Genomic DNA, 22038 nt, shown 5'->3' on the forward strand with positions numbered 1-22038 from the left:
TTTAAATGTATTTGCTTGTAAAACAGATAGTAATACTACACAAACTAGTTACTATTTCACATATCCCATATGTCTACTCTATGTTGGCATAGTTTTTTTGAACACTCTTTTCTTTTTCTAGGATGTTACAAGGCTTAGAACTTTAGCAGCAATTTCTCACATATTCAAGAAAATGTCAAAAGGCTATTTTTACAGGGGCCAGTTCCGTTGTGAAGTGGCTTTGAGGGGCACATACAATACAAACCCCCAAAAATCGCACCATTTAAAAAAACTGCACCCCTTAAAGTATTGAAAACAGCATTAAGAAATTTTCTTAACTCGTTAGGAGATTCACAAGAATGAAAGCAAAGTAGGGGTTAAATTTCCAAATTTCATTTTTTTTTGCAAAAATTCATAATTCTTTTATTTCTGTAAAACAGAGGGATTTACCAGAGAAACACAACTCAATATTTATTGCCCAGATTCTGCAGTTTTTAGGCTGGGTTCACACGTGGCGGAATTTCACTTAAATTCCGCTGCGGACACTCCGCAGCGTTAATCCGCAGCGGAGCCGTTTGTCCATTGACTTACACTTTAATTTAGCAGTGTTCGTTTAGACGAGGCGTAAAATTCCGCTGCGGAGCATAGGCTGCGGAGCGGAATTTGGTGTCCGCAGCAGGCTCTGTCTGTTGCGGAGCAGTGGCGGACTCATGGCGGAATTTCTCCATTGACTTCAATGGAGATTCTAATTTCCGCAATGAAGTCCGCAGCTGTCATGCACATGTTATGTGTGCTGCGGATCCGTCTTGCTTTTTTAACATGACATTTCTTCATTCTGGCTGGACCTATGTATTTCTAGGTCTACAGCCAGACTGAGGAAGTCAATGGGGCTCCCGTAATGACGGGAGCGTTGCTAGGAGACGTCAGTAAATAGTCACTGTCCAGGGTGCTGAAAGAGTTAAGCGATCGGCAGTAACTGTTTCTGCACCCGGGACAGTGACTACCGATCCGAATATACATGTATCTGTAAAAAAAAATGAAGTTCATACTTACCGAGAACTCCCTGCTTCTGTCTCCAGTCCGGCCTCCCAGGATGACGTTTCAGTCTAAGTGACGGCTGCAGCCAATCACAGGCTAATAACAGGCTGCAGAGGTCACATGGACTGCCGCGTCATCCAGGGAGATCGGGCTGGATGCCGAAGGAGGGACGCGTCACCAAGACAACGGGCGGTAAGTATGAATTTCTTTGACTTTCACAAGGGAAAGTGCTGTCCCTTCTCTCTATCCTGCACTGATAGGGAGAAGGGAAGTACTTTTACCGCAGTCCGCAGCAGCTAGTCCGCATCAATTTTCTGCACATTTTGTGCAGATCCGCAGCAGAATCTGCAACGCAGATTCTGTGCGGCATTGATGCGGACAGTTGCGGAGGAAATCCGCCACGTGTGGTCATGCCCTTAGAAATATCCCACATGTGGTCCTAGTGTGCTTATGGACTGAAACACAGGCCTCAGATCAAAGGAGCACCTAGAGGGTTTTGTGGCCTTTTTATTAGAATATATTTTAGGCACCATGTCAGGTTTGAAAAGGTCTTGTGGGGCAAAAACACTGGAAACACTCTCAAAAATACACCATATGGCAAATTATACACCTCAAAGAATTTATCAAGGGGTATAGTGAGCATTTTGACCCCACAGGTTTTTTGCTGAATTTAGTGGAATGAGGCCGTGAAAATTAAATTCTCAATTTTTTTTCCAAACAAACGTACAAATTAATTTTTTTTTACAAGGCATAAAGGACAAAAAACACCCCAACATTTGAAGAGCAATTTTTCCCGATTACGGCAATACCCCATATGTGGTAATAAACTGCTGTTTGGACACACGGTAGAGCTCAGAAGGGAAGTAGCACCATTTGGCCTTTTGCTGCAATGGTTTTCGGGTGCAATGTCGCATTTTCAAATCCCTGTGGGACCAAAACAGTGGGAAAACCCTCAAATGTGACCACATTTGGGAAACTACACCCCTCAAGGAATTTATCGAGGGGTATAGTAAGCATTTTGACCCCACAGGTTTTTTGCTGATTTTAGTGGAATTAGGCAGTGAAAATGAAAATGTAAGTTTTTTTCTAATAAAATGTAGTTGTAGCTCAGATTTTTCCATTTTCACAATAATAAAGGAGAAAAAGCACCCCAAACTTTGTAAAGCAAACTCTTCTTCGCATAGCAATACCCCATATATGGCAATAAACTTCTGTTTAGACCCACGGCAGGGCTTAGAAGGGAACGAGCACCATTTGGCTTTTGGAGCTCAAATTTAGCTGGAATGGTTTGCCGCACCATGTCACATTTGCAAAGCCACTGCGGGACAAAATCATTGGAAACCCCCAAAAGTGATCCCATTTGGTAAACTACACCCCTGAAGGAATTTATCTAGGGGTATATGGAGCATTTTGACCCCACAGGTTTTTTGCCGAATTTAGTGGAATTAGGCCATGAAATTGAAAAGCTACATTTTTTTTCAGATAAAACGTGGACATTTTAAATTTTTACAAGGAATAAAGGAGAAAAAGCAGCCCAACATTTGAAAAGCAATTTCTCCCGATTACGGCAATACCCCATAAGTGGTCATAAACTGCTGTTTGGACACCCTGCAGGGCTCAAATTTTACTGGAATGGTTTTCGGGTGTCACATTTCAAAAGCCCCTGCGGGACCAAAACAGTAGGAGCCCTCCAAAAGTGACCCCATTTGGGAAACTGCACACCTTAAGGAATCTATCTAGTGGTATAGTGAGAATTTAGACCCCACAGGTGTTTTGCAGAATTTATTGGAATTCGGCCGTAAAAATTAATATCAGATTTTTTCCACTGAAAAGTTTATTTTTTTCATTTTCACAAAAGATAAAGGAGAAAAAGCCACACATAGAAATTTCTCCCGAGTACGGCAATACCCAACATGTGGTCATAACATGTTATTTGGGCACACAGCAGGGCTCTAAAGGGAAGGAGCGCAATTTGGTTTTCGGAGTGGAGATTTTACAAGATTAGTTTTCTGACACCATGTTGCATTGAGCTGAGGTATCAGTACAGTAGAAAGCCCCGAAAAATTACCCCATTTTGGAAGCTACATCCCTGAAGAAATTCATCTAGAGGTATTGTGTGCATTTTGACCCAGCAAGTGTTTTGCATAAATTAGTGCACAGTGGATGTTGCTGATTGAAAATTGCCATTTTTCCATTGATTTGCCATTTCAGTGACCATGTTGTGCCCAGCCTGTGCCACTGGAGACACACCCCATAAAATGTTGAGTGGATTCTCCAAAGTACAGCAATACTCAATATGTGGTCATAAACTGCTGTTTGGGCACACTGTCGCGCTCAGAATGAGTGCCATTTGGGTTTTAGAGCGTAAATTTTGCTTGGTAGTTATTTTTTTGTATTTCAGCTTATAATGTGGTCACATATGTAAACTGTGCATCAGGGTATATGTAAGCTGGGAGGAGTACATCAGTGTATATGTAAGCTGTGCGCAGTACATCAGGATATATGTAAGCTGTGCAGCGTACAGCAGTGTATATGTAAGCTGTGCGGAGTACATCAGGGTATATGTAAGCCGTACGGAGTACATCCGGGTATATGTAAGCTGGGCGGAGTACATCAGGGTATATGTAAACTGTGTGGACAGGGCGTAACTAGGAAAGACTGGGCTCCATAGCAAACTTTTGACTGGGGTCCCCCCTCCCCTGGGTGTCACACAACCCCCCCTTGTATATAGTGCCTTTTTTACAGCCCCCCCCCCTGTAGATAACGCCATACAGCCCCCCCTGTAGATAGCACCATACAGTCCCCCCTGTAGATAACGCCATACAGTCCCCCTGTAGATAACGCCATACAGTCCCCCCTGTAGATAACGCCATACAGTCCCCCCTGTAGATAACGCCATACAGTCCCCCTGTAGATAACGCCATACAGTCCCCCCTGTAGATAACGCCATACAGTCCCCCCTGTAGATAACGCCATACAGTCCCCCCTGTAGATAACGCCATACAGTCCCCCCTGTAGATAACGCCATACAGTCCCCCCTGTAGATAACGCCATACAGTCCCTTCTGTAGATATCTACAGGGGGGACTGTATGGCATTATCTACAGGGGGGCTGTATGGCGTTATCTACAGAGGGGGCCGTATGGCGTTATATACAGGGGGACTGTGTGGCGTTAGCTACAGGGGGGGCTGTATGGCGTTATCTACAGAGGGGGGCTGTATGGCGTTACCTACAGGGGGGGCTGTATGGTGTTATCTACAGTGGGGGCTGTACGGCGTTATCTACAGAGGGGGCTGTATGGTGCTAACGCCATACAGTCCCCCCTGTAGGGAACGCCATACAGTCCCCCCTGTAGGGAACGCCATACAGCCCCCCCCTGTAGGGAACGCCATACAGCCCCCCCCCCCTGTAGGGAACGCCATACAGCCCCCCACCTGTAGGGATCGCCATACAGCGTCCCCAACCCCCCAAAAAAAATGCGACCTACAGTGTGTGCTACAAATAACATGCATCCCCTATCCACAGGATAGGGGATACATGTGTGATCGCTGGCAGCGATAGGGAGAACTGAAAGTCCCCCGAAGTTCTCCATGACTAACCTCGGACTTCCGGGGTCTGCGCAGCTCAATTAAAATGAAAGGAGCGCGGGTCACGCATGTGCACAAGCGCGCCCAGCGCTCCATTCATTTCTACGGAGCTGCCGACACAGACCCCGGAAGTCAGAGGTTTGTGATGAAGAACTTCAGGGGACTTACAGTCCCCCGTTCGCCTTATCGCTGCCAGCGATCACACATGTATCCACTATCCTGTGGATAGGGGATACATGTCTTTTGTTAAATGGCAGAGCGGGGAGATACCTCCCTGCTCTGCCGTACTGTCCAGTGGTGTCCCGCTGTAGCAGCCATAGCGGCGCCTCCGGCCATGGTGGGGGCCCGTGCCGGCGGGCGACACGGGCCCCCTCATGCCGCAGGCCCCGTAGCAGCCGCTCGTCTGCTATGGCGGTAGTTACGCCACTGTGTGCGGAGTACATCAGGGTATATGTAAGCTGGGCAGAGTACATCAGGGAATATGTAAGCTGGGCGGAGTACATCAGGGTATATGTAAGCTGTGAGGAGTACATCAGGGAATATTTAAGCTGGGCGGAGTACATCAGGGTATATGTAAACTGGGCGGAGTGCAAAACGATGCAAACATAAAGTAGACATATGGGAAATGTAAACTAGTAACTATTTTGTGTGGTATTACTATCTGTCTTAAAAGCAGATACATTTAAATTTAGTAAAACGCAAATTTTTGCAAATTTTCTAAAAATGTTGGTGTTTTTCACAAATAAATTGAATTTATCGATCAAATTTTTACACTAACATAAAGTACAATATGTCACAAGTAAACAATCTTAGAATCGTTTGGATAAGTAATAGCATTCCCAAGTTATAATGTGGTCACATATGTAAACTGTGCATCAGGGTATATGTAAGCTGGGAGGAGTACATCAGGATATATGTAAGCTGTGCGGCGTACATCAGGGTATATGTAAGCTGTGCGGAGTACATCAGGGTATATGTAAGCCGTGTGGAGTACATCAGGGTATATGCAAACTGTGCGGAGTACATCTGGGTATATGTAAGCTGGGCGGAGTACATCAGGTTATATGTAAGCTGGGCGGAGTACATCAGGGTACATGTAAGCTGGGCAGAGTACATCGGTATATGTAAACTGGGCAGAGTACATCGGTATATGTAAGCTGGGCGGAGTACATCAGGGTATATGTAAGCTGGGCGGAGTACATCAGGGTATATGTAAGCTGGGCGGAGTGCAAAACGATGCAAACATAAAGTAGACATATGGAAAATGTAAACTAGTAACTATTTTGTTTGGTATTACTATCTGTCTTACAAGCAGATACATTTAAATTTAGAAAACGCTAATTTTTGCAAATTTTCAAAAATTTTGGTGTTTTTCACAAATAAATATTGAATTTATCGATCACATTTTTACACTAACATAAAGTACAATATGTCACAAGAAAATAATCTCAGAATCGCTTGGATAAGTAAAAGCATTCCCAAGTTATTACCACATAAAGTGACACATGTCAAATTTGAAAAAATAGACTGTGTCCACAAGGCCAAAACTGGCTGTGTCTCCAAGCAGTTATTAGGGTTAAATATTAAAATGGATTACATTAAACATGTTGCATCAGATTATTCCAATTTGAGTTGTCACACTACAGATTCACCTAGCAGTTTTGACTTGAAGGAATGTGTAAATGCATGGTTGCTAGACCACAGTGCATTTTAAATTAGAGAAAAAATTTGGGAGAAATCCTGCAGCTCACCTTTTATGGCAGAGTCTTGCGCCTGGAACTCTGTGTCGGCACACAGTGTAGGGGAACAAACAGGAGAACAAGGAAAAAATCCAGCGCCAAAACGATAGATAGAATTTTAAGAAGGGAAACACGGTTCCAATTTTATTTAGAAAAATATTTAAAAAAATATATGAAAAAATATGAACAATTTTCCAAGTGCATGGTTGCTAGACCACAGTGCATTTTAAATTAGAGAAAAAATTTGGGAGAAATCCTGCAGCTCACCTTTTATGGCAGAGTCTTGCTGCGCCTGGAACTCTGTGTCGGCACACAGTGTAGGGGAACAAACAGGAGAACAAGGAAAAAATCCAGCGCCAAAACGATAGATCGAATTTTAAGAAGGGAAAAACGGTTCCAATTTTATTTAGAAAAATATTTTAAAAAATATGAACAATTTTCCAAGTGCTAGGGTGGATGAAGATTATGCACGCTGCCTACGCGTTTCAGACGACCGCAGCATCCTTAATCATGGCTTGTTTAGGTCAGGATTCTGAATACACATCACGTCCTGGCTGGAGGTAATGTATATTCATTGTCAGGACACTGCAGTAACGTTATAGTGTGTTTATGTGGCTGAACATAGCGATATAGCTATGTGCTGTATAAATGAATGGAGAGAAGTTTATGACGCTGATTGAAAATATACAACCCCAGCACTCACAGAGGTACGCAAAAGATCCAGATGCAAACAAATTTAAGTTTTATTGCAACAAAAGATGGTAAAGTTGAGGTGGAAAGCGACTTGGTAAAGACGTTTCGGCCGAACCTCGTCCTTTGTCACGGTCGCTGTAAGACGATATCACTGGTATGGGTTGTCCGCCGGATATTCCCTGTGAACACAAGTCGCTTTCCACCTCAACTTTACCATCTTTTGTTGCAATAAAACTTAAATTTGTTTGCATCTGGATCTTTTGCGTACCTCTGTGAGTGCTGGGGTTGTATATTTTCAATATTGTGGGATTCTCGTCCCTACCTTACTAGCACCACGCCAATTGATTGAGGAGTGCATCCCAATATCTATTTTTTATGACGCTGATTGGTCACTGATTGGTCAGTGTCATACACTACTCTCCACAACGCCCACTTGGCCATATAGTAAAACATGCCCAGTTGCCCTTTAAGAAACTCATTAGCATAAAGCTAAAATAGGTCATAACTCCGTCAAAAATGATCGTTTTTCTAAATAAAAAAACACTGCTGTAATCTACATTACAGCGCCGATCACATTATGTACCAGATAGGCCACTTATAATGTGGTGACAGAGCCTCTTTAAATATGAAAAATAGTGGATTGGGGATACCAAATCTAGTGTCTTACTATAAAGCTACAATTATAGAACCAACTACATTTTGGTGTCAAGACAATGTAACCCCTGTGTGGGTTAAGCTAAAAGTCACGTCTTTAATAAATGGATGGCATTTGAAACAACTTTTGATTTTTGACAGCTTGAATCTGTCTAACCCACACAACCTCTCTTATATAGTGTTCAACTCTCTTAGAATCTGGCTCCTTATGCGTAAAGAGCAAGGGGAATTCACTATTAATATCAAAATGATAGATTTTAAAATTAGAAACTTCCAGCACCTATTACAAAACTGGGAGGATAACTGATGGGAACAAAGTTGTATTATATCCTTGGAGTCCATTAGAGAGGTTATGGCTGTGCCATGCAGGGTTGCCAACCGTCCGTAAATTTACAGACAGTCCACAAAAATAGGTGTTTTTTTCTGCCGTCCGTAGCCTCTGGCAGAAAAAAACACAGTCCAGGATTTTTCCTCATTCTTCAGAACTTTGCACTGCACATGCACTGAAATGTATATGCACAGTGCAAAGGAAGAATAGGCCAAGGCCGGGCATATTTTCAGATTCCGCTTGACTTCTGCGGAATCTGAAAATATGCAGGCCAATGCCAAGTGAGGTCGGTGACGGCCCGGAAGTGGACCAATCCAGTCACCTGACCTGTCACCTGAACTCACGTCAGCGTCATGAGTTTAGGTGACTGGACTGGTCCACTCCCGGGCCGTCACCGACCCCAGTCAGAAGTGGAACTCCGCCGATGCGCCGCATGACCGCCTTGCCTCCTCCCACAGTAAGTCACGTCAGGAAGAGTGGAGAGTGGCAGCAGTACGCTACCGCTCTCCGCTCTGTTTGCAGTGTGGAACTAAGAGCAAGGGAGTGGAGTGTGGCACTAAGAGAAAGGGGGGGTATGGCACTAAGAGAAAGGGGGGAGTTGTGGCACTAAGAGAAAAGGGGAGTTGTGGCACTAAGAGAAAGGGGAGGGAGTGTGGCACTAAGAGAAAGGGGGGTGTGGCACTAAGAGCAAGGGGGGGTTTGGCGCTATTTACAAGGGGGGCTGTGTGGCGCTATCTACAAGTGAGAGCTGTGTGGCGCTATTTACAAGGGGGGGTTGTGTGGCACTGTCTACAAGGGGGAGCTGTGTGGTGCTATTTACAAAGGGGGGCTGTGTGGCACTATCTACATGGAGGAATTACAATAAGTCTATATATCCCAAGAAAAAGACCAGTAAGGGAGCTGACTCTAATCTGGGACAATGGGGCATGAAGGTAATTCATTTGTCTAATTACACACTGACCAACAGTGATACACCGCATTCCAAATTATTATGCAAATGTTATTTTTCGCTGATTTTCCTAAATAGTCGATGCAAATGACAGTCAGTATAATCTTCAAGCCATCAACCGTTGGCGTATAATGCAAATTTTATTGAACAAATCTCCTATTGATAACAGATTTTTTTTTAGAAGTAAAAAACTCAAAATGCACTGTTTCAAATTATTATGCACAACAGAGATCAAAACATTTTAAAGGTTGTAAAGAGAACTAAAATGGTAATTTGTTGAATTTGCAGCATCAGGAGGTCATATTTACAGAAATCAAAAGCTCTTTCAATCAAAAATAACTTAACAGGCCAAGTTACATGTTAACATAGGACCCCTTCTTTGATATCACCTTCACAATTCTTGCATCCATTGAATTTGTGAGTATTTGGACAGTTTCTGCTTGAATATGTTTGCAGGATGTCAGAATAGCCTCCCAGAGCTTCTGTTTTGATGTGAACTGCCTCCCACCCTCATAGATATTTTGCTTGAGGATACTCCAAAGGTTCTCAATAGGGTTGTGGTCAGGGGAACATGGGGGCCACACCATGAGTTTCTCTCCTTTTATGCCCATAGCAGCAAATGACACAGAGATATTCTTTGCAGCATGAGATGGTGCATTGTCATGCATGAAGATAATTTTGCTACGGAAGGCACGTTTCTTCTTTTTGTACCACGGAAGAAAGTGGTCAGTCATAAACTCTACGTACTTTGCAGAGTTCATTTTCACACCGTCAGGGACCCTAATGGGGCCTACCAGCTCTCTCCCCATGATTCCAGCCCAAAACATGACTCCGCCACCTCCTTGCTGACGTCGCAGCCTTGTTGGGACATGGTGGCCATTCACCAACCATCCGCTACTCCATCCATCTGGACCATCCAGGGTTGCACGGCACTCATCAGTAAACAACACGGTTTGAAAATTAGTCTTCATGTATTCCTGAGCCCACTGTTTCTGCTTGTGAGCATCGTTTAGGGGTGGCCGAATAATAGCTTTATGCACACTTGCAAACCTCTGGAGGATCCTACACCTTGAGGTTCGTGGGACTCCAGAGGCACCAGCGGCTTCAAATACCTGTTTGCTGCTTTGCAATGGCATTTTAGCAGCTGCTCTCCTAATCCTATTAATTTGTCTGGCAGAAACCTTCCTCATTATGCCTTTATCTGAACGAACCTGTCTGTGCTCTGAATCAGCCACAAGTCTTTTCACAGTACGATGATCATGCCTAAGTTTTCTTGAAATATCCAATGTTTTCATACCTTGTCCAAGGTATTGCACTATTTCACGCTTTTCGGCAGCAGAGAGATCCTTTTTCTTTCCCATATTGCTTGAAACCTGTGGCCTGCTTAATAATGTGGAACGTCCTTCTTAAGTAGTTTTCCTTTGATTGGGCACACCTGGCAAACTAATTATCACAGGTGTCTGAGATTGATTACAATGATCCAAAGAGCCTTAAGACACAATACCATCCATGAGTTTAATTGAAAAACTAATAATTAAATGTTTATGACACTTACATCCAATGTGCATAATAATTTGGAACACGGTGTATTTCTCTGTTGGAAAAAAGCTTAACATTTTCTCCTGCTTCCTCCTTTGACCCCTTTCTGGCAGTGAAAGATCTGCAACTGTTCGGGAGATCATTGATCTTCAAGAAATGGTATTTCAAGGAGGAGGATAATATTTTTACAACAGAAGAAAGGGAAACATTGAGAGTGTTAGAGGAATTATACAATCAGGATGAATCTATACCTGAAGGTAAGAGACCCGATTGTATAAAGAAAAAAATCTACTAAGTTTCCTCCCCTCTCTACTTGTCCTGCTGTGGACCTCTTTGTTAATTTGGTCTCCGATGATTGGAAGACCATATCAAGTAAGATTAAAAACGATAATTTAACTATATCTGAGAGGGAGAGTTTGGAGCGTATCAAATCATGGCATGATGTAGTGGTAAAACCAGCGGACAAGGGGGGCAATGTGGTACTATGGCCACGGCAAATGTATATTAATGAGGTAAATCGCCAACTCAGGAACGTGTCCTGTTATAAGAAACTTACCTTCAACCCTTTGTTGTCCTTCAGGTCGGATTTACTTTAGATCCTACAAGAGGCTATGGATAATGGGACTATTTCAAAATCTTTGAGGGACTCCCTAGACATTATGGAACCTACAATACCAACTATATACCTATTGCCAAAAATACATAAAGATGTAAAGAACCCGCCAGGTAGGCCTATTATATCGGGCACTGGGGGTTTAACAGAGAGAATCTGTAGATGGATCGACTTCCATTTAAAACCATTGGTGGAATGTCTTCCATTTTATTTGCGAGATTCAGCTGATCTATTGCTGAAAATTGAAGGGATCCATTTGGATTCTGACCACATTCTGGTAACATGTGATGTTGAGTCCTTATATACCAGCATTCAACATAAAGATGGTCTGCATGCAGTGGAAAACTTTTTGTTGATGAGTAACATTAAGAAAGAGGTATCTCAACTCATCTTGTCCCTGTTGGACTTTGTCCTTAAACATAATTTTTTTACTTTCAATGATTCCATTTTCCTACAGTTCCAGGGAACGGCAATGGGGGCAGCTTGCGCTCCCTCCTTTGCCAATTTGTTCCTGGGGCTGTGGGAAAGAGAGCTTTTTCTGTCAGATTGGATGCCATTGATGAGCCGGGTCCTTTTTTGGTCCCGTTTCATTGATGACATCTTTTTGATCTGGCAGGGGACTTCAGATGAACTATTATTGTTCATCAACACACTAAACTAAAATACTCTAAATATTAATCTCACTTGTAAATGGAGCTATCAGAGCATTGATTTCTTGGATATCTTGATTAAAAGGGACGCTAATGGTTTCTTACAGACCGATCTTCATCGTAAAGAAACGTCAACTAATTCTTTGCTGCATGCTACTTCCTCACATCCCCGACATACCATCGAAGCGATCCCAATTGGACAATTTCTACTGATCAAAAAGATCTGCTCAACCCCAGAGGATTTTAAATTTCGATCCAATGAGTTAAAGGATAGCTTCATTGAGAGGTGATATAGTCATCGCAATATCTGTAAGGCGTGCCATAGAGTGCAACAAACTCCTCGGGAACAACTACTCCAAGTAGCTTCCAAAGATCAGCGCAAATCTAAGGTGAGATTCGTGACGACTTTTAATTCACGTTGGGCAAAGATGCGAGACACCTTATGCAAATTTTGGCCGATATTGCTGACCAACCCAATTCTACAAAAAGTGTTACCTGACTATCCTGCTATGGCGCCTCGTAGGGCACGTAATCTACGTGACACCATAGTACACAGTTACTTGACACCGATCAAACCGGGTAAAGTGTTTGGCACAAAAGGTCCAAAATGGGGGTGTAGTTCGTGTGGGGATTGTCTGAGCTGCCCTAATATCGAACGCTCAGAGTCCTTTTTTTACTCCAGTGGTACCAATAAATGTAAAATCTGTTGGCCAATCACCTGTAACACCAAGGGTGTCATTTATTATGCAACATGTTCATGCCCAGGAGCAGCTAAAGACAATCCCCAAACATTTTCGACTCATTCCCATTCATGCAACTCCAGATTACTGAAAGTGAAAAGTATTGATCACATTAGTATCAACATGAGAGGCGGTAATCTCAAAAAACTTCTCTTACAAAGAGAATGTAAGTTGATTTGGAGGCTCCAAACAGTATTTCCCAAGGGTCTCAATGAGACCACTGGATTTTCTGCATTTCTGTGATTGCCAGTTCATTTTAGTGGTGTTGGTTACATTTTATTGTTTTTAATTTTATATTTGTGTGATTTTAATTATCTCTATATCTTCTTTCATACAGATTAGAAGTGTATCGATAACCCTATTATACCTGTTGGAGTCTTATTTCTTTGGGTCTTTAAATGAATCTCGAGTCAATGGGACTCTACACAGTTGACGGTCAATATTGGCGTGTATTGTTGGAATACATGCAAACCGCTGCAGATTCACTTGAAAGTTTGAGGAACCACATTGGGATATATGTCTGTACACACATACATATATATATATATATATATATATATATATATATATATATATATATATATATATATATATATGTTGGTATATTTTTGATTGTATAAATATATAGTTTTCCATGTACTTTATGGTATATAAATGGTACTATGTATCAGTTATAGTTCACACACAATCATAATCATGTGTTCATCATTTATTATTCACTTTCACTCTCCACTCACATATTAATTGTTCACATTTTTATTGTACAGCACTTTATTTATTATTTAACTAATACTTTTACATTTTCACCTATCACATTTTGTTTTTTTTTCCATTTTTTGTATACACATATTTTATTTTTTTTCACTTTGTTTCACCTTTTATTACATATGCTTTCACTATTCATATAGTTTTTCACTATTCATATATCTATGATTATGTATGTCTTCCCCATTTTCTTGATACTTTGGAAAAAGGTATTTACACACACTATAACGGTAGATGTACTATATTGTTCCCATATGGGATGTATCAACTAGCATACTGATGCAGGTGCTTTTGTTTTCTTAAATGTCTCGTGACGTGTCGGATTCTGTATTCACGTGACCAGGTCCCATGACGCGGTGGCGTGTTTCCGGTTCCGGCACCTCGCGACTGACGCTCTCGAGGGCGCGGCCACTTCACTATCCAGAACACAGCGACCGGTAAGTATGCAGCGAGGGTATTAGTCATCTTATGGAACACTTTGCAGGTGACGCAGGCTTTCTTTATTGGCCCTGATCCATTTAAATAGTCTCTGACTATGGTCTAACGCCACCCCCAGACGAAGGCATTTGCGCCGAAACGCACGTTGGGGTGGACTCTGGCTGTGTCTCTCCTGGCATTTGACCATGGGTATGGTATATCCTGTTTAAATATGCTACCTCTATTTGTTATATATTGATTTTTCCTTCAGTACATACTTGACCACTTGTAAGTTCATGGTATTTGTGATATATATCGCTACATTTATTAATCCATTAGGCATTGACCATATCTATGGCCTATTCACATTGCCCTGCGCTTATGTGGTTTACTAGCACTTTTGCACAAATGGGTTGTTTGTATGCAGCCTAATGTTACATATATATACGGTTACATTTTTCATTATGCTATGGGCTATATTTGCATCTGCAAATCTATACGTAATATATTGATATATTCACATATGGTCTCTTCTTATATTTTTTCTGAAAGGTTAATCATAGATACAAATCTGTAACTCATAAGTACTTGGTGGACACACAGCTCAGTGTCCCGTTTTAACTGTTGGTCTGTGGATTTTTCCGCTTTTATACATTGTCTACTGTGTTGTATTATGTATGTTAATAAAGCATTTTTCTATTTTTCATAAATTTTCTGTTTCTTCAGCATCTTTCTTTCTAGGTTGTATATCTACAAGGGGGAGCTGTGTGGCGCTACCTACAAGGGGAGCTGTGTGGCGCTATTTACAAGGAGGAGCAGTGTGGTGCTATCTACAGGGGGCAGAAAGGGGGCACGTGTAATGGCAGGGGGTAGGGAGACGGACAAGTGAGCCCTAATCTACCCGCCACTCTGTCCCTGCCTACTTGCAACGACACGCCCTAGGCGACGGGGTACAACTGGGCGGCGGTCCCTGCGCTCAGTAAGTGCACGACAAACACGACAAACATACAAAGGAACACAAGAAAGGAAAAGGGGCCGTTGCCCACGGCAACACCGTGAGCAACCAGAGTGGTGAACGAGCCGAGTCAAGCCAGGAGTGTGCGAGGTACAAAACGAAAAGCAGAACAGTAGTCGGTAAGCCAGGGTCTGTATGGAGCAGGATCAAAAATAGCAGGAGCTGTAGCTGGGCCAGGAAACCACAAGGAAAGAATCACAAGCACCGAGGGACAGGAAGTGCAGGCTTAAATAGACCGAGGGCGGGAGCTAGCTGAGTCTGGCCAGGTTACGATAGGCTCTCCCACTCCTAAGCCTGCCAGCCTGAATGGTGGAAGCAGGAGTCAGTCTCAGGGATGTATTCTCAGGTGCTGACTGATTAGTTCTGGGAGTTAACCCCGAAGCTGTGCCTGGCAGATCCTTTACAGCACGGTTACTGAGGGGCACTTTTATTGTGTCGAGCGCTGAGGGATCCTTATTACCATCTGGGGCACTGTGAATTACGAGTTTGTTTAGAGGATGGGTTATAGGTGTGGAGGATTCTGGAAAAGCAAGAAACCAACATGTCTGTGTGTCAAATTCTGCAGAAACGATTCGTGGCTGGAATAAGTCATCACAAAGGTCAGAGCCGGATATAGCAAAAAAGGGAAAGTGAACGACCCCTAAGTTATCGCGGGAAAGCTACAAGCGGACCTGTGATTGGTGAGTCACTCCTAGCACACTGCACAGTGCACAGGCAATGATTTTGTAATTTTGTAATGTGTCTGTAAAAATTTTGGTCTGTCAGTGAATTTTAGCTCAGTTGTCCAAAAATTTCTGGTGGAGGTTGGCAACCCTGGTGCCATGATGTAGGGGAAAGAGATTTTTTTCAAATACAAGATCATTAATACTATCACATTACAGGGAAATTTACTTATAATACTGAGACTAACAAATTTACTAAAGGTCAACTATTTACAGCGATCTTGTATCTGCTAATATGAATGGTAAACTCAAATATATGTTGCAAGGGAAAAAGACCTACAAAAAGCATTTTCTATTGATGAATGAGCAAATGCCATAAAGTATACTTGCACAATCACTAAATGTATGAACCATCTTTTAATAGTCAAAAATATTCATTTTCGGTAATACCTACATCCAAAAAAAGTGGGTAAGTTTAATAGAAATACATTAGGTTTGTGCTGGTGAAAATGTGGGAAATTAGCAGACCTGGCACACGTGTAGTGGAGCTGTGAAAAAATGAAGGCCTTTTGGTCCCAGGTGTCCAGTCATAGCAACCGAGTCACTGCTAATCAAGAGGATCACACATTGAAATCACAATCTGATTTTGACCTGCCTGCACTTTCTTGCCGCTGTTTTCGCAGCGTTTTCTGCCGGTATTGGTGGAATTGCAGTAAGAAAGGACATGCCGCCTTTTTTTCTTGCGATCGGCTAGAAGCCGCTCTGGAAAAAAAAAACGCCTCCGCCTCTTATTGATTTTAATAGAAGGCGGTTTTGGTCGCTTTTGGGCGCAGATTCCAACTCGGTCTCCGCGTCAAAATCAGCGCCAAAATCTGTGTGAACTGGGCCTTATTAAATTTAACTGTAAGGGCAGATACAGACGGACGTTGCGTTTTTGCACGCGCAAACAACGCTGCGTTTTGCGCGCGCAAAAACCATTTGACAGCTGCGTGTGTCATCCGTGTCTGATGCGCGGCTGCGTGATTTTCGACGGCCGTCACTGTCCAAGGTGCTGAAAGAGCTAACTCTTTCAGCACCCTCGACAGTGAATGCCGAACACATCCTATCGAAAAACCTGTTGAAAAAAAAGAAAAAGTTCGTACTTACCGAGAACTTCCCGGCCGTTGCCTTGGTGACGCGTCCTTGGTGACGCGTCCTTGGTGACGCGCCTCTCGACATCGGGCCCCACCTCCCTGGATGACGCGCCAGTCCATGTGACCGCTGCAGCCTGTGCTTGGCCTGTGATTGGCTGGAGCTGTCACTTGGACTGAATTGTCATCCCGGGAGGTCAGACTGGAGGAAGAAGTCGGGAGTTAGCGGTAAGTCAGAACTTCGTTTTTTTTTCTACAGGTTCATGTATATTGGGATCGGAAGTCACTGTCCATGGTGCTGAAACAGTTTAACTCTTTCAGCACCATGGACAGTGACTATCTCCTGACGTCGCGTACCGATAATTTTTTTGCCGGGTTCGGCCAAAACGAGTTCGGCCGAACCCGGTGAAGTTCGGTTCGCTTGTCCGGCTTCGCTCATCGCAAAGACACTCCGTTTGGATGGTCGGAAACGGAAAAGCACGTGGTGCTTTTCTGTTTACATTCATCCTTTTGACAGCTGGTGCGCTGTTTCAGTCGGTTCGCACGGAAGTGCTTCCGTGCAACCTGCGTGGTTTTCACGCACCCATTGACTTCAATGGGTGCATGATGCGCGAAATACGCAGAGTTATTGAACCTGTCGCGCTTTTTGCGCAGCAGACAAACGCTGCGCAAAAAGCACGGATTGTCTGTACTGCCCCATAGACTTGTATTGGTCCATGCGTGCCGCGTGAAAACCATGCGGCCCGCACGGACCGAATACACGCTCGTGTGAATCCCCCCTAAAGCAAATCTCTGAAGAAAATACATGGGTCTGTTGTAGAATACTAGATGCAGCAAGTAACTTAATTATAACTAAGTGGAAGACAAAAGAAAACCCTGTTGAGGGGTTCTGTCTGAGGTTTCTGTCGGGTTAACCCCTCAATGGAAAGGCAAACTGAAGCCTTAGCTTCCGTTTTCCTCACCACTGATATCAATGGTGCCGGTAACATTGCTAAAGTTTTCCGCTTGTCACCGTTGTAACAGGATTTTGTTGTTTTGACGGAATCAATACCGCAGTTGACTGAAAAAGTAGTAAAACATAAAAAAAGTTAGAAATTTGGTATCGCCGTAATCATATAAATCTGTAGAATAAAGTCAACATGCCATTTTTACCGAACGATGAATGCCGTAAAAACTAAACACAAAAAGCAATGGCGGAATCTATGTTTTTGCAATTCATTATTTTTCCGTTTCCCAGTAGATTACATGGTACCACGAACAACTACAACTCGTCCTGAAAAAAACAAACCCTCATACAGCTATGTAGACGGAAACATAAAAAAATTATGACTTTTGAAAGGTGACGAAAATTGGCTGCGGAGGAAACGAGTTAATGTGTAAGAAAAACAGCCCAAAATCCGGCTCTGACCTCTGTGATGATTAAACTCGACAAATGCAACCATAGCCCTATGTTCTCCAAATGAAAAAGTAATCCCTCCCCCATTGCCACCATGTGGCCCGACTTAGATAGCATTAACTGCCCCATATATTACCCATTGTGACCATGTGGCCCCGATAGAGATGCTGTTAATTTTAGATGTGGCCTTGATAGAGCTGGCACTGCCATAAATGGCAACTTTATCAATGTTGCCATGAGGCCAATAAAATCATGTAGGCAATGTAAATAACCACTTTTCCCTATGCTACTTTATGTCTTTTTTTTTTTCTCGCATTAGCTGTTGTCTCCTTTGGCGGAGATGCAGGGATCAGTTCCACAAGTATCAGACCTAAATGTACATGTACGATGGAAGCCACGAGAGGAAAAAAAGGTGTGGGTTTAGGAGTGTCATAGACGGCTAGTTCCGGCTATGTTAAACACGACACTTGACACCCAAATTTAGTCTGTCAAATCCCACTAGGGATTACTAAACAATTTAAAAACACAAACAGTGACCACCCTAATGAAAAACAAAAGAACACAATGGCTGAATCACTCTTTTTTTTCTGTTACTTCGTCCCCTCAAAAAAAATTGAATAAAAAGTGAACAAAAAGTCATGTGTACCAAAAAATGGTACAAATAACAACGAATGCTCACCCCACAAATAAAACAAACCCTCACATAGATCCATAGACAGAGAATTAAAAGTAATTGCTGACAGTAATTGCTAACAGAATACGGTGTCAAAAAAGATTATTTCTTTTTAAACAGCAGTAAAGCAAAACTATATAAATTTGACTTGAAATCGTACTGACCCACAGAATAAAGAGATCTTATCATTTTTAGCACACCGTGAACGTCGAAAAGACAAAAAACAATTGCAGATTTGAAATTTTTTGCCCAATCCATCCAAAAAGAAAAAAATATCAGCAGTTTATAAATACATTATATGAAAATACATTAAAAAAACACAACTTGTCTGTGTCTGGAAGGGTAACATTTTCGTGTTTAATGGTAAATGGTAATATGGTAAATGATAATACCATATGGTAATATGCTACTTGCCATCTTGCCACATGCTATAATGGTAAAGCTACAGTATGTTAAATTATGGTACAAAATTATAAAATCTTTTCTTTTTGCATTTTGTAGGTAAGTGTTTGTAATTGATTTTTTTTCCTTTAAGCACAGAAAACAAGGTGGTGGAAGAGGAGGAGGAGACCAGAGAGGTGGAGGCTTCTACCTGTAAGGGAATGAAATTGCCCACTTTGAATGGTGTGTCGTGGGATGTGGGCTACCTTTGACACATTGTTTTGTTTTACAGAGTGTTCATAGTTTTGAGTGGGACTACCTTTATATATACCCTACTGGATTGGTGAAGATACTGTGATTATCATCTAGATTTCCTGTGATCAACGAAGATTTATATACAACTGTCTGTTATATGTTTATTGTACAAGCATTATTTTTATTTCTATTTCTATTTATTATTTTCCATTTTTTATTTTATTTCATATTTATTATTTATTTTTACTTATTATTTGTATATATATACATTATTATATATTTATATATATATATTTTTATATATATTTTTTTTATTTTTTTCGTTTCAGACATAGGTGTCTATTTTCTATATAGCGTATATTTATAATTCGATACAATGGTTTGTTATTTGTTTGTTGTTCTTTGCATATTTATTATTTCTTTTATTTTATGTATATATTGTATATAAATTTTTTGTATGCTCACTATATCTATATATAATGTATCTTATTTTAATATGTTATTGGGTGTCATTATCTTTATATATTGTTTATATGTACATATCTTATTTTCTATATTTTATATTATTTTTTCATATTTATATTTTTTATAATGAATTCTGCACTACATTTATTATACTTCAGCATTATATTTTTATATTTTAACTATGTATTTTTGTTATTTTTAGCACTCCATTTTTCTCACTACATCTCATGCCCCTATTACATAATATTATACATTAATTCTTGGGTCATCTTACTTGTTGTCACTCTTTTCTTTCATATCTATTTTTTTCAATACTTCACTTTTTCTTTTCATTTTTTATTTTATTTAACTAATACATTCTATTTTATTTTATTTATTTATTTCTATAATATATTTTTTACATTTTTTATTATTTTTCTTTATTATTTTTTATTATTTCCATTATATAATTATTATATATTATTATATATTATTTATTATTTTTCATTTTCTATTTATTATCTATTTATTATTATTGTCTATTATTTATATTCATTGTATTTATGTATTATTATTATGCACATGTTTATTGTTTATGCACATGTTTTTCTTTACATGTTTATTATTTCCTTATATGTTTCATTTGTTATTTCTTACGATTATGTTGGCACACATTTTCTGTCTAGAATCACATTTATAAATATTTATTCATTCGAATTTTTTATCAAATGTTGCACATTATCATACACTGTGTTCTTTATTTATTTATTTATTTATTCCTATGTATCGTTATTAACCCTTTCACGACCAAGGACGAAAATGCACGTCCTGGTCGGCTGCTAGTTCCCGCACCAGGACGTGCATTTTCGTCCGCATTTCAAACTGTCACTCTGTGCCGCTGCTTTCGGCAGTTAACCCCTTAAGTGCGGCGACGGATTGCCGTCGCCGCATTTAAGTGGTTTGAAGCACATTGGCAGCCCCCACGAAGTGATCGTGGGGGCTACCGATGCTTGTCACGGCAATCGGAGGTCAGATAATGACCTCCGGGTTGCCATGTACGGAAGCCTCGGAGGAACAGCCTCCTGCCGTTCCTCCTCTGCTTCCTGTCAGTGTGACAGTCACGTCACAATGACAGTTAGAGTACATCACACTACGTGTGTAGTGTAATGTACTCTAGCAGCGATCAACGCTGCAAGACTAAGTGTCCCCTAGTGGGACAAGTAAAAAAAGTAAAAAAAAGTAATAAAAATGTTTCAAAAAAAGTGTAAAAATAAAAGTTATAAGTTCTATAAACACTAAATGCTTTTTTTCCTATAATAAGACTTTTATTATAGAAAAAAAATGAACACGTTAAAAAAGTACACATATTTTGTATCACCGCGTTCGTAACGACCCCAACTATAACACTATAATGTTATTTTTCCCGCACGATGAACACCCCAAAAAAATCAATAAAAAACGACGACAGAATCACAATTTTTTTGGTCACCACCGCTCCCTAAATAAAGAATAAAAAGTGATCAAAAAGTCGCATGTTCCCAAAAATAGTACCAATAAAAACTTCTATCCGTCCCGCAAAAAACAAGCTCTTACACCGCTTTTTTGACTAAAAAATAAAAAAATTATGGCTCTCTGAATATGGTGACACAGAAATTTTTTGGGTTTATAAATGTCATTTTATTGTGCAAACGCTAAAAAAAAGGACCAAACCTATATACATATAGTATCGCCGTAATCGTACCGACCCGCAGAATAAAGTAAAAATGTAATTTATAGCGTACGGTGAGCGCCGCAAAAAGAAAACCTAAAAAATGGTGTCAGAATTCCTGTTTTTTGCTCAGGATTGCAAAAAAATTGAACAAAAAGTGATAAAAAAAAATCGCATGTACCCCAAAATGGTACCAATGAAAACTACAGATTGTCCCGCAACAAATAAGCCCTCACATGACTCCGGTGGTGAAAAAATAAAAAAGTTCTGGCTCTCAGAATATGGCGATGCAAAATGTTCCAAAAGCGGATAAGATCGGGCGCCATTTATCAGTGTGACACCAGTCACATATCTATGAATTATTATTTATTTACCCCATTATTATACCCTCTTATTATACCTTGATGTACCCCGCACAGATTACATATACCCTGATGTACCCCGCACAGATTACATATGCCCCCCACATTATAAACTGAAATACAAGCGAAACCCAAAACAGAAAAACTACCAAGCAAAATCTGCGCTCCAAAAGCAAAATGGCGCTCCCTCCCTTCTGAGCCCTGCAGCGTGCCCAAGCAGCAGTTTGCGCCCACACATACGGTGTCGCCATACCCGAGAGAACCCGCTTAACGTTTTATGAGGTATTTGTCTTCTGTGGCACACACTGGGCACAACATATT

The 22038-nt window shown here is 41.1% G+C and overlaps 2 long non-coding RNA genes across 5 annotated transcripts in view; both read left to right on the top strand.

Moving 5' to 3' along the window:
• Positions 1-13029, top strand: part of LOC142760802 (uncharacterized) — a 37331-nt gene extending 24302 nt beyond the window's left edge. The window contains exons 2-5 of the long non-coding RNA XR_012883406.1: positions 10620-10763; positions 11087-11232; positions 11877-12158; positions 12847-13029. This is a non-coding gene — a long non-coding RNA (uncharacterized LOC142760802). The remainder of the gene's footprint in view (positions 1-10619; positions 10764-11086; positions 11233-11876; positions 12159-12846) is intronic.
• A 308-nt stretch (positions 13030-13337) lies between these two features.
• On the top strand, positions 13338-19372 carry LOC142760803 (uncharacterized). 4 transcript variants are annotated; one of them, XR_012883408.1, is made up of 4 exons: positions 13338-15386; positions 17736-18306; positions 19103-19161; positions 19241-19372. It is a non-coding gene; the product is annotated as an uncharacterized LOC142760803 (long non-coding RNA). The 4 variants fall into 4 exon arrangements; XR_012883410.1 differs by lacking the exon at positions 17736-18306 and having other exon boundaries at positions 13338-13711; positions 14418-15386; XR_012883407.1 differs by lacking the exon at positions 17736-18306.
• Positions 19373-22038: the final 2666 nt, after the last annotated feature.

The sequence above is a fragment of the Rhinoderma darwinii genome, chromosome 4 (assembly GCF_050947455.1).
Source record: "Rhinoderma darwinii isolate aRhiDar2 chromosome 4, aRhiDar2.hap1, whole genome shotgun sequence".
Taxonomy (NCBI): Eukaryota; Metazoa; Chordata; class Amphibia; order Anura; family Rhinodermatidae; genus Rhinoderma; species Rhinoderma darwinii.